Consider the following 15749-nt stretch of genomic DNA (forward strand, 5'->3'; position numbering starts at 1 on the left):
CTTGAGCATCCGTAATTTTTGGTATCCGTGGGGGGGGTCCCGGAACCAATCCCCCGCGGATAAGGAGGGCCGACTGCATATGCACCATATGCGACCCTGAGATTCATTTTCTTATGGGCAGTCACAGTAAGTACAAGAAACATAACAGAATAAATGAAAGACTACACCAAACAGGATGGGCATGCAAACAAAATGCAAAAGACACCAAAATGTGCAAATACAAAAAGAAAAAATAAATAAATAAACAATAAATGTTGAGAACATGAGATGAAGAGTTCTTGAGAGTAGTTTCATAGTCTGTGGGAACAATTCAATGACGGGGTGAGTGAAGTCATCCCATCTGGTTCAAAGGCTTGATGGTTGAGAAGTATTAACTTTTGTACCTTCTTCCTAATGATAGAAGTGAGAACAGTGCATGGTCTAGAAGGTGGGGGTCCTTGATAATGGATGTTGCTTTCCTGCGACATTACTCTGTGAGGATGTGCTAAATAGCCAAATCTTTGCAGGCTCCTAAGAAAGTAGAGGCACTGCTGTGCTTTCTTCATAATGGCACGTACACTCTAGACCCAGGAAAGATCATCTGAAATGACAGCACAAAGAAATTTAAGTTACTTCTCTATCTCTAATTCCCTGATGAGGATAGACTCATGGACTTCAGTTTCCTCTTCCTGAAGACAATAATTAGCTCTGTGGTCTTGCTGACATTGAGTGAGAGGTTGTTATTGTGGTACCATTCAGACAGATTTTCAATCTCCCCCACCCCCATACATGCTGATCCGTCACCACTTTTCTTTTTTCTTTTCTTTATCAATCTTTTTTATTAGTTAAATAAGAGTACATATATGTGTAAACAAGAGGATAATTATCTCAAATATATATATCAATAACAATTTAAATAAAAGGAAAAATAAACATTATCGAGATCATACATAGTATTAATCTAACAGTATATAATAAAGAAAAAGATAATTGATTCATCTATTATCCATAAAAAGAAGAAAAAAGATAAAGAAACTTATATAATTGAAATGTACACAAAAATCCTCAAAACACAAAAAAAAACAAAAAAAAAAGAAGGAAGAACTGGGCAGCTCAAACAGAGAGTGAAAGCAAGAAAAAAGGGAAAACTTTATTATGTGCTAATAAAATTAGCACATAATATGCATCTTTACACAAAAAGATGCATATATTTTTCGCAAAACACAGTTATCAGCGGCTTGTTGGGTCTTAACAGAAGTCTGACATCCAACAAAATGAAAGACAAGCATTAAAACAGAACAAAGCAATGCACCTGCGGGGGACTTTAAAAACAAAAGTGGAAAAGTAGTAATATTTTCATTCCCTCTTAATCCTCATCCACATACATAGGATGGAGCTGTCCTCACACCGTCATCCAATGCATTTATGTGTTTATGGCCTGAGGATAATCAGGGACATGGAAAGCTACACGGTACACCATTAAAAGACCAGAATAAATGTCCACCATAGTGGGGAGGTACTGGAATGGTCTCTGTAAATGAAGGGAACCAGCATAATCTATTTGCTAAATCTGAGCAGGGGCACACCCACAGTGAATATCAGTCAAAGGTCTTTTTAAAAGCTTTCAGTTCCTAATTTCTTCTTTTTTTATATAATTTACTTTTTATTGAAGTTCATCATCAAACAAACATTTCCATAAGATGTATTTCAGACATTGTACATATATATCATATAATCATATATATCACAAATCTCCACAAAGTATTTATCTGAGGTATACACTTATAGAAAAGAATGGAAATAAAAAAACAAGCAAAAGGAAAGAACTATGTACAAGTAGGGAGTGATCTTTTTTTTTACAACAGATTCATTGATTTGTGAGAATAAATTCAGGCCTATGAGGCATAGCCTGCAATATCCTACCTCTGTGCGAGTCATATCAGAGGGAAGGATTAATCACCGTTACCTAGATCACTCCACGGTACCCTGTATCCCCAAATGATCAGATGAGACCATTGAGCAAGTGACAATGACTGTATTTGAGGCTGAGGGCTAGATGTCACTGTGTCAACATAAGTGAGCTTGTCAACAATGTTGCTAAATCTTGTCATCGGTGAATCATCTTTCATATGAGCATTGACACGGTAAATTGTAATAGTAACATGAGATGATCAGCTCCAAATATCTTTCCCTAAATTTTCTCCCCTTAAGGGTCGCCCCATAACTGTATATGACTGCTGGTTCCATCAGAGCAACAGGACAGCAAGTCCATTTGCAACAACCCAAGAATCGGTATAAATATGGGACTTTTGGTTTCATGCTTTATGACAGTATGCACTACTACAAGTTCTGCAAGTTGACTTGACCCATCAGCACCTCGGTGACAACCTCATTTGCAGCCTCAAAAACAGATTGTTGCTCGGGGCTTGATACAAAATTAAATTTATTTCTGGTCATAGCATATAAGGGTCAGAGGAGCATTGTAAATGGGGTATGTGGCATTGCTAATATCCCAAAAGGCCAAAAAAGCATTGGGACTCTTGTTTTGTCATAGGGGTGCATGTGTAAGATCTTCGTTTTGACCTTATCGAGAATTATCCTATTGCCTTTAGTCTATTGAAGTCCTAGAAAATGAACAATCGTAGCTGGGCCCTGTACTTTACCAGGGTTGATTTCCATTGTTTTGATGGTATGTGTTCAGTCAAAGTCTTAACAGCTTCTGAAATCAACTGTTCAGAGGATCCCTGCAAAAACACTTAATCTGTATAGTGAGCTCATTCAGCACTGAGGGATAGGACACATACATGCAAATCCTGTGTCACCACGCTATGGCAAAAAGAAGGACTATGGAGATATTCCAGTGGGAGATGTGTAATGGTCTATTGAAAGCTGTTTCATGTAAATGCAAACAAATCTCGAGACAGCTCAGCAACAGGATTGGAGAAGAAAGAAAGCATTATCCAAATCAATAGCAGTATGATCACTGTCAGTCCTGCTAGAAAGATCCAAGATCAGTGTCACAACATCTGGAAAAGCTGCAACTGGTGGAGGGGCAAGCTGATTTAACTGGTAACACGAGTGAATCTGCAGAAGCTGGAAATAAATAAATACACAAAATGCTGGCAGAACTCAGCAGGCCAGACAGCATTTATGGGAGGAGGTAGTGATGACGTTTCAGATCGAAACCCTTCATCAGGAGTGATAGTCAATGGTCATATGTCATGAACCATCAAGGTTTTAATCTGGCTAAACAGGTTTAGCATAACGGGATGAGGCATTATGAAGAAACCCTAGGTTTAAAAGGGACTCGGCTGTCTCGTCGATTTCCTTATGACCTGATGGGAGATGATATTGCTTGGCAACTACTATTTGTGATGGCAAAGGTATAAAGATAGGTTCCCAGTTTGCTTTTCTAACCAGAATAGAAACCTTCCTAATACCAAAAGCAAAGTTGCCAAAGGGTGTCATGATAGAAGATTCCATTAACAAGTCAATTCCCAAAATGTTTTCAGATGCGTGGGAGATGATCATGAGGACAGACCAAGGAGTCCCCTCACTAATAATGAGACTGCTCTTTATTCATACAGCATCTGTAAATGATCCCCCATATCCCTGAATACACACTGTATACAGATCTGGATTCCGATGTAATAAAGTAACCTCAGCCCTTGTGTCCACCAGGGCAATTCACTGTGTGACCACCAAAGGGCAATCCCTCTGGGACACTGGGTATATGAGTTGCCCTTATAACTACAGCAGGAGTCCTGGAGCCCTGGCCATAGCACTAGGCAACAGGTTGAGTAACCCGCCATCCATTGTCCAATTCACCCAAATCTGGATATAGTCAGAGAATGTCCTGATTTTTGGGATTAACATTACATTCCAGTGTAGGGGCTGGAAGAGTGAGAGGTCCTTTTGTCTGGACTATTGAATGCTACCCACCTCAGTCACAATGCTCACAGTATAAGACATAAAGAACACTGATAGGTACACGGTATAAGGATATTTTTTCTTATCCAGGGAAAGAAGCATTTCCTTCCTACTAAGATGGAATGAAGGGTTCTTTGATATCGACTGTTAATATGCAGTCATCGGCTGCGTTGGGGCATTCCTAGCTGCAGTCAATATGTGCTCAGATTGTCCCTGCTGCTGCCTGGATTTAAAAGCAGCCTACTCCCGATCTACATCTGATCCCTCAAGTTGTGCCAAAAGACTGCTAGTGTCTGCAACAGTCTGACCCTCAGCTGGTCCTAACAGAGTTAGCAAAATGTCCCTGCACTGTGAAGGTCCCCGTTCCTTCAATCGGGTGTGCATACCAAGGGAAAAGGGGGCAGCCCCAGGGCTGTTAAAAGTACGATTATTGTGTTGCCATTTCACAGAGGTGTGAAATAGGGATAAAGAGATGCATCACAATCTAGAGGGGCAGGGTAGCAAACACGCACAGCTTGTACAACCACTGCCGCTGACACAGACTTTGGTCTAAATCCTGTATTGCTTGGCTTGCTTGTCCACCTCCATATTTTCCAGGATTCCGCTCACAGCACCAACATGTAATGAGCTGGATTAATCAGACCTAACATTTCAAGTGTCCAGGAGATGTGGTAATAAGCATAAAAGCACAACAAAGTAACTTAGCCTAATTTATTACCATAAAATATATAGCAAGTCACAAAGATGTCCATACAAATTTTAGGACTCATGATTCGTAGTCACTACTTGATTGTTGCCATTGTCGGGGGAACTCTAAATGCCAACGGACTTGTGAAAGCACCCCTGGTCCTAGGCACCGTTCGCAATTTCTAGCCCTTGGTTTAAGTCCACCAAAACCAGGAAAGACTCCTCAATAAATACAAGCTTCACAAACATAAAGACACACAGAGACAGTTAATATAGCCTGTCTTTTGTCAAACGCATCCTGTATTCATTAACACAGTGTTCGGCATGCCCTCAAATCAATTAGACGTTGTAGTGGTCACTCCTTATCCATTAGTCCACCAATGTTTTCGATACAACATTCCTTCAATTTACAAAAGAACATTAATATTACATATAACTGTTATGCCAAAATCCAAAAAAGAATGCATCAATCCAACTTGACAAACATTGGCAATTTAATGTGCCTGAGACAAAGAAAGTATCCAGCTGTTATCAGCATGCATTAGACATAAACAGACATACAGTGTTTTCCCTTGTAAAGACACTCTACAAATATTACTCACTAACAGACATACTGGCCCCACATGCTAACAGTTCAGAAAGAGTTAAATCATAACTTTAAACTGTTCAGACATTCGTTATCTGGTTTTTACTGTGTACTGTACCAGCAGTTATGGTCGAAATGACAATAAAAAGGGACTTGACTTGACTTCACTTCACTTGACATTCATTTAATGCTTTATAAAAATTGGTGGTGGCATCCGTCGGTCTCGAGAGACCATAGATCTGCGCCTGGAGTTTCCAGGCCTGTTTCCAGCCTGGGCAGGATTGTATGGGAGACCAGCAGTTGCTCAAGCTGCAGGGCTTCCCCTCTCCATGCCACCGATGTTGTCCAAGGGAAGGGCACTCGGACCCATGCAGCTTGGCACCGGTGACGTCGCAGAGCAATGTGTTGTTAAGTGCCTTGCTCAAGGACACAAACACGCTGCCTCAGCTGAGGCTCGAACCAGTGACCTTCAGGTTACTAGTCTGATGCCTTGCCCACTAGGCCACGCGCCAGCTTATAAAAATTAATATAACATAAGTATACAAGTTAAAAATTCTGGAAAAAAAAACTTTGAAGATACAGGGCATGAACCTAACCTGATTGTTTGCTGTAAAACGGGCAACTTTAGATTGAAACTGAATGTTCTTCTAGACTTTCACTGGAGTTACAATAGAATTCTTTTAGAATAACCAAAGAAAATTGGGGTCAAGATTGATAGTGACCTCCTGAGCTCACCAATTCCCATACATAACAGTTCATCAGCATGGTTTAGCAGTTGTTATGTTAGCTAAAGTACGGTCATTCTGATTTAGATATGCTTTTGAGCACTGTGAAATTTATTGCTAATAATAGCTCATTAGTGATTAATAAATCTTCTTAACCATGCACTGAAGTTGCCAGATATTCTAAAATATTATTTAGTGTAGTCTCACCACTGAGCATCAGCTTACCCCCTAAATTACATGCAATATTTTTTTCTTGGGCATGCTTAATCTGGAGCAGCAGTTAAAATCAAATTCTATGGCTGTCTGGTGAAATTTATTTTATTTACAGCATTGGACCTAGCACTCCAACTTGTTAGAGTGGCTGTTTTTCTTTTAGCTCTTTTAAGATGATCTCAGTACTTTGAATGAATAGAGTGCTCATTGTACTGTTCTCATACTCCTTTCAAAGTCCACGGGAACATATCTGATAGGGACAATCTGAATTCAGAGTGAAAGATTTCAGCTTCACCATCTTTATATCGTTGTTTGTGGATTACCTGCAATCACAACTTTCTGTAACGGTACATTAGCATATCACTTAAATACAACCTTACAGTAAGCCATTACCATATAATCATTTTTGCCAAACTACATATAATAGAAATGTCTATTGCTTATAATTTATTTTTTTCCATAGTTGTACTTTCACAAGAAATCTGCATTCACTTTTATGGAATACATATGACCCAGACAGGTTACCTGGCTGAGTACTAAAGACCTGTACAGATCAACTAGTTGGACTGTTCATCAATATCTTTAATCTCTCACACTGGTTGTCTGGGTTACCCAGCTGCTTCAAACAGACTTCAGTTACAGTGATGCCTAAGAAGAATGTGGTAATCTGCCTCAGTGACTATCATCCGGTAGCACTTATGATGAAGTGCTTTGAGAAGTTGGTGATGAACCATATCAGCTCCTGCCTGAGAAGTGACTTTGATCTGCTCCAAGTTGCCTCTTGTCACAACATGTCAAAAGCAAACACCATTTCATTGGCTCTTGATTCAGCCCTGGAATATCTGTACAGTGAAGGTGCATACATCAGGCTGTTCTTCATTGACTACAGCTCAGTATTCAATACAATCATCCCCTCAAAATCAACCAATAAGCTTCAAGCCTTAGGCTTCAATACCTCCTTGTGCAACTGGATCCATGATTTCCTCATTCTCAGACACCAAGTCAGTTCTGATTGGCAACCGCATCTCTCCCACAATCTCCATTAGCACAAGTGCACCACAAGGGTGCTCTAGTCGCATTACATTTATGACTGTGTGGCTAAGCACAGCTCCAATGCCACATTCAAGTTTACGGACAACACCACTGTCGTAGGCCAAATCAAAAGTGGTAACGGATGGACTTACGGTAGAACTTTTAAAAACGTTTACGGATATTCTTACACCTCATCTATGCCAAATTTTCACTGAATCTGTATCTTCTGGGACCCTCCTGAAAACGTTTTATGAGGCATCAATTTCATTAATTCCCAAAAAAAGGTAAGATTTATTTGAATGTGCCTCTTACAGACCAATTTCCTTATTAAATGTGGATTCTAAAATACTTTCTATGATTCTGGCTAACAGGCTTGAGAATGTTTTACCTAAGGTTATTTCTAAGGATCAAACTGGATTTATTAAGAATAGAATTTCATATTTTAATATTTGGAGATTATTAAACATCATTCATTCCTCTCCATCTAAAGAATTTGAATGTGTTGTTTCTCTTGACGCAGAGGAAGCCTTCGATAGGGTAGAATGGCCCTATTTATTTCAGGTTTTAGAAAGGTTTAATTTTGGTCCTGGATTAAGCTAATTTATCAAGCCCCTATGGCAGCAGTTATAACTAACAATCAAAGATCTTCTTATTTTACGTTATATAGAAGTATCTGGCAGGGTTGCCCTCTTAGTCCATTGTTATTCAACCTGGCTCTAGAATCTCTTGCTATTGCTCTTCAGAACTTCAATAAGGTCCTAGGTATTAAAGGAGGAGATAAAGTGCATAAGGTTTTGTTGTATGCACATGACTTGTTAGCTTATATTTCAAATCCTAAGAAATCTATTCCTGCTTTGTTATCTATATTCTCTGAATTTAGTAGTTTTTCTGGATATAAATTAAATTTGCACAAAAGTGAGTTATTTCCTATTAACAACTATTTTGATCAATATGACAAAATTCCTTTTAGTATTGCTAAAAATAACTTCACTTATCTTGGTATTAAAATCACCAAAAATTTTAACGACCTTTATAAATGTATCTTTCTTCCATTAATTGAGTACACACAACAAGCAATATCTAAATGGTCCCCTATGATACTAACATTAATTGGTTGTATTAATGCTATTAAAAGGATAGTGTTGCTTAAGTTTTTATATGTATTCTAAGCAATCCCCTCTTTTGTTCCTAAACTGTTTTTTAATAGAATAGACTCTAAAATTTTATCTTTTATTTGGAATAATAAAAATTCTAGATTGAGCAAACCTTTATTGCAGAAATTAAAAAGGTATGGTGGTATGGCTTTGCCAAATTTTAGAATGTACTACTGAGAAACTAATATTTGTTATATCTCTTTTTGGATTCATTTTCCAGATATACATGACTGTCCCTTATGGGTGGATTTCGAGAAAAACTCGGTGAAGAGATATTCTTTGGCCTCTTTATTGGGAGCTCCTCTTCCTTTTTTGCTTTCTAAGATTGGTATTCAAGACCTTAATCCTATTATTAAACATACATCAAGAATTTGGTTTCAGTTTCGTAGATCCTTTGACTTTAATAATTTTGTTCTTTCTAGTAAAATCCATCTTAATTATTTTTTTAAACCTTCAATTTTTGATCAGACCTTTTCAATTTGGAAAACCAAAGGAATAGTAACTTTTTTGGATTTGTTCATGGGCAATTGTCTAATGTCTTTTACTCAGTTAGTGGATAAATATGACCTATCCAATGTACACGTTTTAAGATATTTACAAGTTAGGAATTTTCTATGTAGTTTACTTCCAGATTTTCCCTTGGCTTATTCACCCAATATTATTGATACTCCTTTTTAGATCAAACCATTTCAAAAAGGACTGATAGCTATAATTTATAGATGGTTATTGAATTTACGTATGTTATCGAATGATAAAATTAAAGCTGCGTGGGAATTGGAGTTTCAAAAGTCACTTTCAGATAAAAAATTTTATTTGGTAAATACTTCTTCTATTTGTGCCCATCATTCCTTGATACAGTTCAAGGTCGTGCATCGGGCACATATATCAAAGGGCAAACTAGCCTGTATTTTTCCTAATATTAATCCTATTTGCGATAGATATAATATCGAGGTGGCTACGTTAACACATATGTTCTGGTCCTATATCAAGTCAGATAATTTTTGGAAAGAAGTCTTTAAAACTTTATCAAAAGTCTTGAATTTGGATCTACAACTGAATTTATTTACAGCAAATGTTGGGATCATTCCATCGGAAGCAGGAGATATTCCTGTTTCTGCTCAACGGATGATAGCTTTTACAACTTTATTGGCAAGGAGGGCCATTTTGCTTAAATGGAAGGATTCTAATCCACCTAGTGTTATTTATTGGCTTACCTCCATTATGTCCTGTTTAAGTTTAGAGAACATAAGAAGTCGGACTTTTGATACATCCTTTAAATTTGAGGAAACTTGGCGACCTTTTATTCAATATTTCCATATGCTCTGACTTATGGCTCTTCCAATTACCTTCTCAAAGTTTTGGATTTTGGATAGGTGTATGGACAGGAAAGGAATGGAAGGTTATGGGCTGAGTGTGGGTCAGTGGGACTAGGTGAGAGTAAGCGTTCGGCACGGACTAGAAGGGCCGAGATACCTGTTTCCGTGCTGTAATTGTTATATAGTTATTTATGGACAATGAATACATGAAGATCAGGGATTCTGGTAAAAGTTCATTATCAGAGGTTTTTATCTAATATAGGTTATGGATTAGAGGTCAAATTATTGCCCAAGAGACAGGAGACTGAATATTAAGTAATAAATGAGTACTTGTATTAGAAAGATATGACATGTAGTGTTCCAAAATTATCTGTGTTGGTCCATTAGTAAAATAATGTTCTTAAATGAGTTGACAATAAAAGACAAATCTGGTGTACTTGGACTTAAGTTATTGATAAGTTTTCATTGCTTAATGAGTGCAACAAGTTACAGAGGCTGATTGCCTCGCTCCTGTTATAATATGAATACTTTATTCCAAAGTTATATGGCTGTTACTAATTGTGCTTCAGTTTAGTGGTGTTAGTTCAGAAATTTTTTGAATTTTTTCATTAAAAATAAGGATCTAGTGCTTTCCTGGTGTGTACGATGAATAAACTCTTCTTGGGCTTCCTGCCGAGTTTAGGCAGCAATTTTAATCAACGTTTCGATGACAACCTCTTCCATCTTCATCAGGGATGATACCTGGGCTTGTTTACTTCAGCGGTATTTATACCCCGTTGTCCAACCCTCCTGATTGCATGCACAGTGAAAATCCACATCTAGGAGCACAGGAGACGTATCCATTTGGGTTACCCAGAGGAAGTGGCGGTGGCAGAAGCCTGCATTCGGAATGGTCATAAGATTGATTTCAACAATGTAATACTACTGTGCTGCACCAATGGCTTTTGAGACTATCTAGTGAAGGAAGCCATTGAAATAAAACTTGAGGAAAACAATTTTTGCAAAGATGAAGGTCTTGCTCTAAGTAAGATCTGGAATTCCATTGTAAACAAAATGGGAGAGCAAAAACCCGATTGGATGAGGACTAACCTATCAGGAAGGACAGATGACAAGCATATAAGTACCACTGGATTAGTCATGCCCAGACATCATCCCTGATGAAGATGGCAGCTTGTCATTGAATAACAGTTGTTACATACCCCGTAACTGGGTCACTTACCAGCAAAGATAGAGAGGTCTGTTGAAGTCTGATGGTATTATTTTTAACAGTATTTATTGGTAAAAATACACACAAATAATATCAATGCAAACATACAGATAATATACATCGTCAATACTAAATCTAAAATTGCGGGTATAATAATAATCAATAAGAAATAGCTCTATCGTTGTCTAGGGGATAATGTATTGTCCGATGGAAATATAAAAGTCATTCAGTTCAGGCAGGCTTCCGCCTTCGGGGACCGCTGGGTTTTCAATTGTTGGAGAGAGAGAGAGAGAGAGAGTTTGGAACTTGCCAGATTTTCCTTTTTTATGATGTCGATCCTTCGAAACTTCGTTGGTGGCCTCTTCCTTTTAGCTAAGCCGTTCTTCCGTGGTCAGTCCCGCCAATCCCAGGCAACGGGAAAGGATGCACGCGGGCCCCACCGGCTGTCACTATTAAACGCTGTCACGGGATTTCTAGCATTTCTCCTGGTGCGTCTGAAGGGGCTGTTCCCCAGACCCTCTTTTATCCTTACTCACGGGGTCTCAGATGTCAATCAGGTTGGGATGATGCAATCCCTCAACCAGCCCACTCTGGTCATTCCATGAGGGCTTCAATGAATAGTACAGTACTCAATACACAATTCCATCTCCAAGAGACAATGGCCGGCATCCGTGGCTTTGTATCGGTGAGGAGCCAGGACATTCCAAAACCTTGAGGATTCTCTCTCATTTCCTGGGTCCCAGACCCGAATTAATAGCGATCTTGTGATTCTCAAGAAGGAGGGGCTACTTTGTACCCTTCGGCCCCTCAGAGTTGTGGCACATTCGTAACACAGGTTAAAATTGATACCTGTACCCAGCTGGAAACTTGAGAAGTGTTTATTCTTTTATTTAGATTGAAAGAAAGATAAAACACAAGGAAATCTGCAGATGCTCGAAATTCAAACAACACACACAAAATGCTGTGTTGGACGAAGGGTCTCGGCTGGAAACGTCGACAGTGCTTCTCCTTATAGATGCTGCCTGGCCTGCTGTGTTCCACCAGCATTTTGTGTGTGTTGTTTGAAAGAAAGATAAAAAAAATTTTAATTGAGAAAACTGAGTTGAAGAGATAAAATCCACAGCAACACCACATTTGAAAAATCTAAAAATAATGTGAGGTGAATTAGGAACAAATGATAAATTGGAGCCAGGCTTGCATTTCAAATGGGAGATTTTCTGCTTCAGCTTTTCCAGTACAGAAGTGCACTTGCTGGCTCTGCACATCAAAAATGCTATGCCACCTACACACGACCATTCATTTATTTATTTTAATTATTTGTTGGCATTGCTGAATGTGGATTCTGTTGAACAACCAGCTATCAACAAAAATACATTGGTCTGATTCAATGGTGTTGGCTTTTCATTTCTCTGCTTCTTCTCAATTTACATTTGGTGCAATCATTAACCTAAAGCAAAAGATTGGAAACATAGCATCAGCAAGTTGCTCTGAACGATTAATAGGAGAGTGGAATGAGCAGTCGTTTATAAAGAACTTATGAATGCATTATATGTGATCAATCCATTGGTTTCCAAAGCTGGATCTATATTTGAGTTACTGTTGTGTTTTTATTTGCTACTTTATGCACAAGTATTATTTGATTTTTTTGTACCTGCATTGATTTTTAAAACTAAGGTCAAAACTTAATCGATTATTCTTCATTTTCTTAAAAGTAAACATTCTCAGGATGTATAGTATGCATTGATGGAGTTTATTTCCCATCCTTGGATTTTCTCTTAAAGGTGACAGTGAAGCCAATGTGCGGACTACAGCAACCTATGGACAGTGACACTTGCACATTACTTGAAATAACATCACAATTTATGGTCTATAATTTTTATGATTTATATTTAATTTATGTTTTTTTTCCTGTGCATTCACCCTATATGATGCTTTGTTCCTGTAATGCTGCATGCAGATTTGTTTTTCATTGTACCTGTGCATGAATATATCGTACTCAAGAAAATAAATCTGACTTTGACTTTGATTTTCTGTAGAATCATGGTGCAGGACACCTGTTTGCAGCGGCAGTGATGTAGGTCTGATGTTCTGCATGCCAGAATGGTTTGCAGCATAGACAAGCCTGTAAAAAATATAATCCAACTTTGTGTAACATTTACAGTATGTGTTCACTTTTCCCTATCTCTTTTTCTACTCATAGAATTTACTTCAGCATGGAAAACATTTAAACTTCCAGTGGAATGAAATGGAAACTCAACGTTGCCACAAATGTTCAAGAACTAGGCACAGAAATTACATGATGACTCTATTTCAACTATCTCTCTTCAATATTTTCTTTACTACAATTTTAATATTGTTTTCCCACATTATAAATCAACACATTTTCTTTTGTTGCATTTTTCAACATGCATCCTGATTAAATTTTGTTTCTGATTGCAAACATCTTCATTTAGTTGTTAGCAGCACACAATTATTGCTGTAGGAACTCAGCAGGCCAGGCAGCATCTATGGAAGAGAATCCGGTCGACGTTTTGGGCCGAAGCCCTTTGGCAGGACATTGCCATTAGTTCTTCAGCAAAGATCGCACTGAACACAGAACATACAACGCAGGGCAGGCCATTCACCCTACCATGTCGCAGCTGACCACATGCCAGCTTCATTAATACCATCTGCCCACATATGGTTTGTATCCCTTTTTTTCCTAAATGCATTCTCAACACTGTTTTTGTATCTGCTTCTACCACCTCCCATTGCAACAGGTTTTAGGCATCAACCACCCTCTGTATTACAAAAACTGCTTTTTCTCCTCTTAGCTTCAACATCTCCCCTCTAGTGTTGGTAGTCAGTGGCGTCATGTTGAAAACTCTATATTAATTTTAGTTCTGGTGATAGTGAGCGTCATAGATGAAACAGGGCAACAGATGGTTGCAGAAATTGTATAAGAGGAAATAATTAAGATAGCAAGGCTACTGGAACCAATTCTGAGTCATGAAAGACCTGTTGAAAGTGAACAGATCAAATATAATGGAAACCAAAATAGAATCTTTTGGCAAAGCTAGCAGCAGTTGTGTGGAGTGTTTAGATTAACTTGGCAGAGGTAGAAGTATGAAAAGTTAAAGAGAGATAGGAAATGAGAGAAGCAGAAGACTGAGTGAAGCAAATTTAGAAATTGCAGAGTCAGAAAAGGGACAAATTTGCAGCAGTTACTAATGTATTACTTAAAGTACTTAAGTGACTGGGGCATGAGAACTAAGTTTTGTGTTGAAGGCATAACTCACCACATAATACTCATATTGTGCCATTTATAAGATCAAAAAAGGAATGAATGGGTATTAAGTTGTCCTAGCTCAACCATAATATGGAAAGATAGAGGAGGGATAAAGCTAAATGCAGAGAGTCACTCCCTTACTTGAAGGTTGTCCATTCCATTTATTTAAGTGTGGACGAAAGCACTAACCTTGTGCAAAGAAACCAGTTTAACAGTTGTTGCAGGGCAAATACAAAGCAATGAATTTCCTTGACTGCAGTATAACATCGGTTCTGATTGCTGTATGCACCAACGTCACCACATAAGCTTAAATTTCCTGGCCAGGACCTCAGCAGCTTCTCAACTCATCTCTAAAAACACTTCTAACTATATGCATTTGAAAGCTCCTGTGCTCGAGAGACAATAGGTTCTCTTTTTATTGCTAAATCCTTGAATAAAAATTAGTATCTTTTGGCTCAAGATATAATGGAATTGTCCTTCACATTCAGGATGGATTAAATTAATCCCTGGAGAAATAACTAGTTTAGATTACATTTGCAAAGTATTGTTTGTATGCATTTACTACAACACATCCATTAAGTATTTAGTGGGCCAATGCTTATAGCCTACAGTTCTGATATTTCTTCCATTATCTCTATATTAAATATTACATGGGAAAAGCTATATCTTTGATCTTCTATATTGCAAATGTAAGTAATTTCTGTCAATCAGAAGCCTCGTTTTGTTTTGAACCTTTCCCAGTTATTGGTCATGGAAGACCTGTTCAAGGTGAACTTGCAATGGCCTTATTTTTGTTTTGATCCTTATTCTGGATTTTTAAAGAATTTTAAATATAATTTATTCTTTTTGCTCAAGATGCTAATTAGTCATTTTTTGCGAAAGCTCACAATGTTTTGGAAACAGTTTTATTATTGGTTCATTATTGATTAACAAACTTGATAAGGATGGGCAATATTTGCCAGAAATTACCATCTCTGGTACCCTAGTTCTTCTTGCAGCTATATCAAAATAGATAGAAGCACAACCTTGGAAATTACTGGTACAGTGATAAGACAGGCAGCACCTACAAAGGCTTACATTCTGTTAAATAATGTTCTAGACAACTCCTGATTCATATTTGCCCTTCAGTAAGTGCAAAACCAACACTTTGGTGGAATACCAAGGTAATATGCACAAAGCTAAAGGTTTCAGTCATATTTTACTGCATGGATGGAAGCAATTCACTTAAGTGATATATCATCTTCTTTAGTTTTATTCCTTCCATTGCTTTCCTCAATACTTCTAAGCCAGGAATATTAAGTCTGTATATTCTTCTTTATAGATGCTGCCTGACCTGCTGATTTCCTCCAACATTTTGTTTGTGTTACTCTGGTTTTCCAGCATCTTCGGAATCTCATGCATTTATTATATATTCAGACTCAATCAGACTTCAATAGTCCATTGTGCAATTAAGAGCCTAGTTTTAATACATTGTATTTTTGCCAATATTTTTCTCCACTTCTTTCACATTCTATCTCAAATGGACATCTGTGATGATGTTCCTAATGTAACCAGCCATTAATATTTCAAGGGCTATAGATTTCTATTATTTTTTCTTTGATAATCAGCAACATCAGGTTTTACGTAAGGAATACTTTACTGCCTATTACACC

This window comes from Hemitrygon akajei, chromosome 13, assembly GCF_048418815.1.
Source record: "Hemitrygon akajei chromosome 13, sHemAka1.3, whole genome shotgun sequence".
NCBI lineage: Eukaryota > Metazoa > Chordata > Chondrichthyes > Myliobatiformes > Dasyatidae > Hemitrygon > Hemitrygon akajei.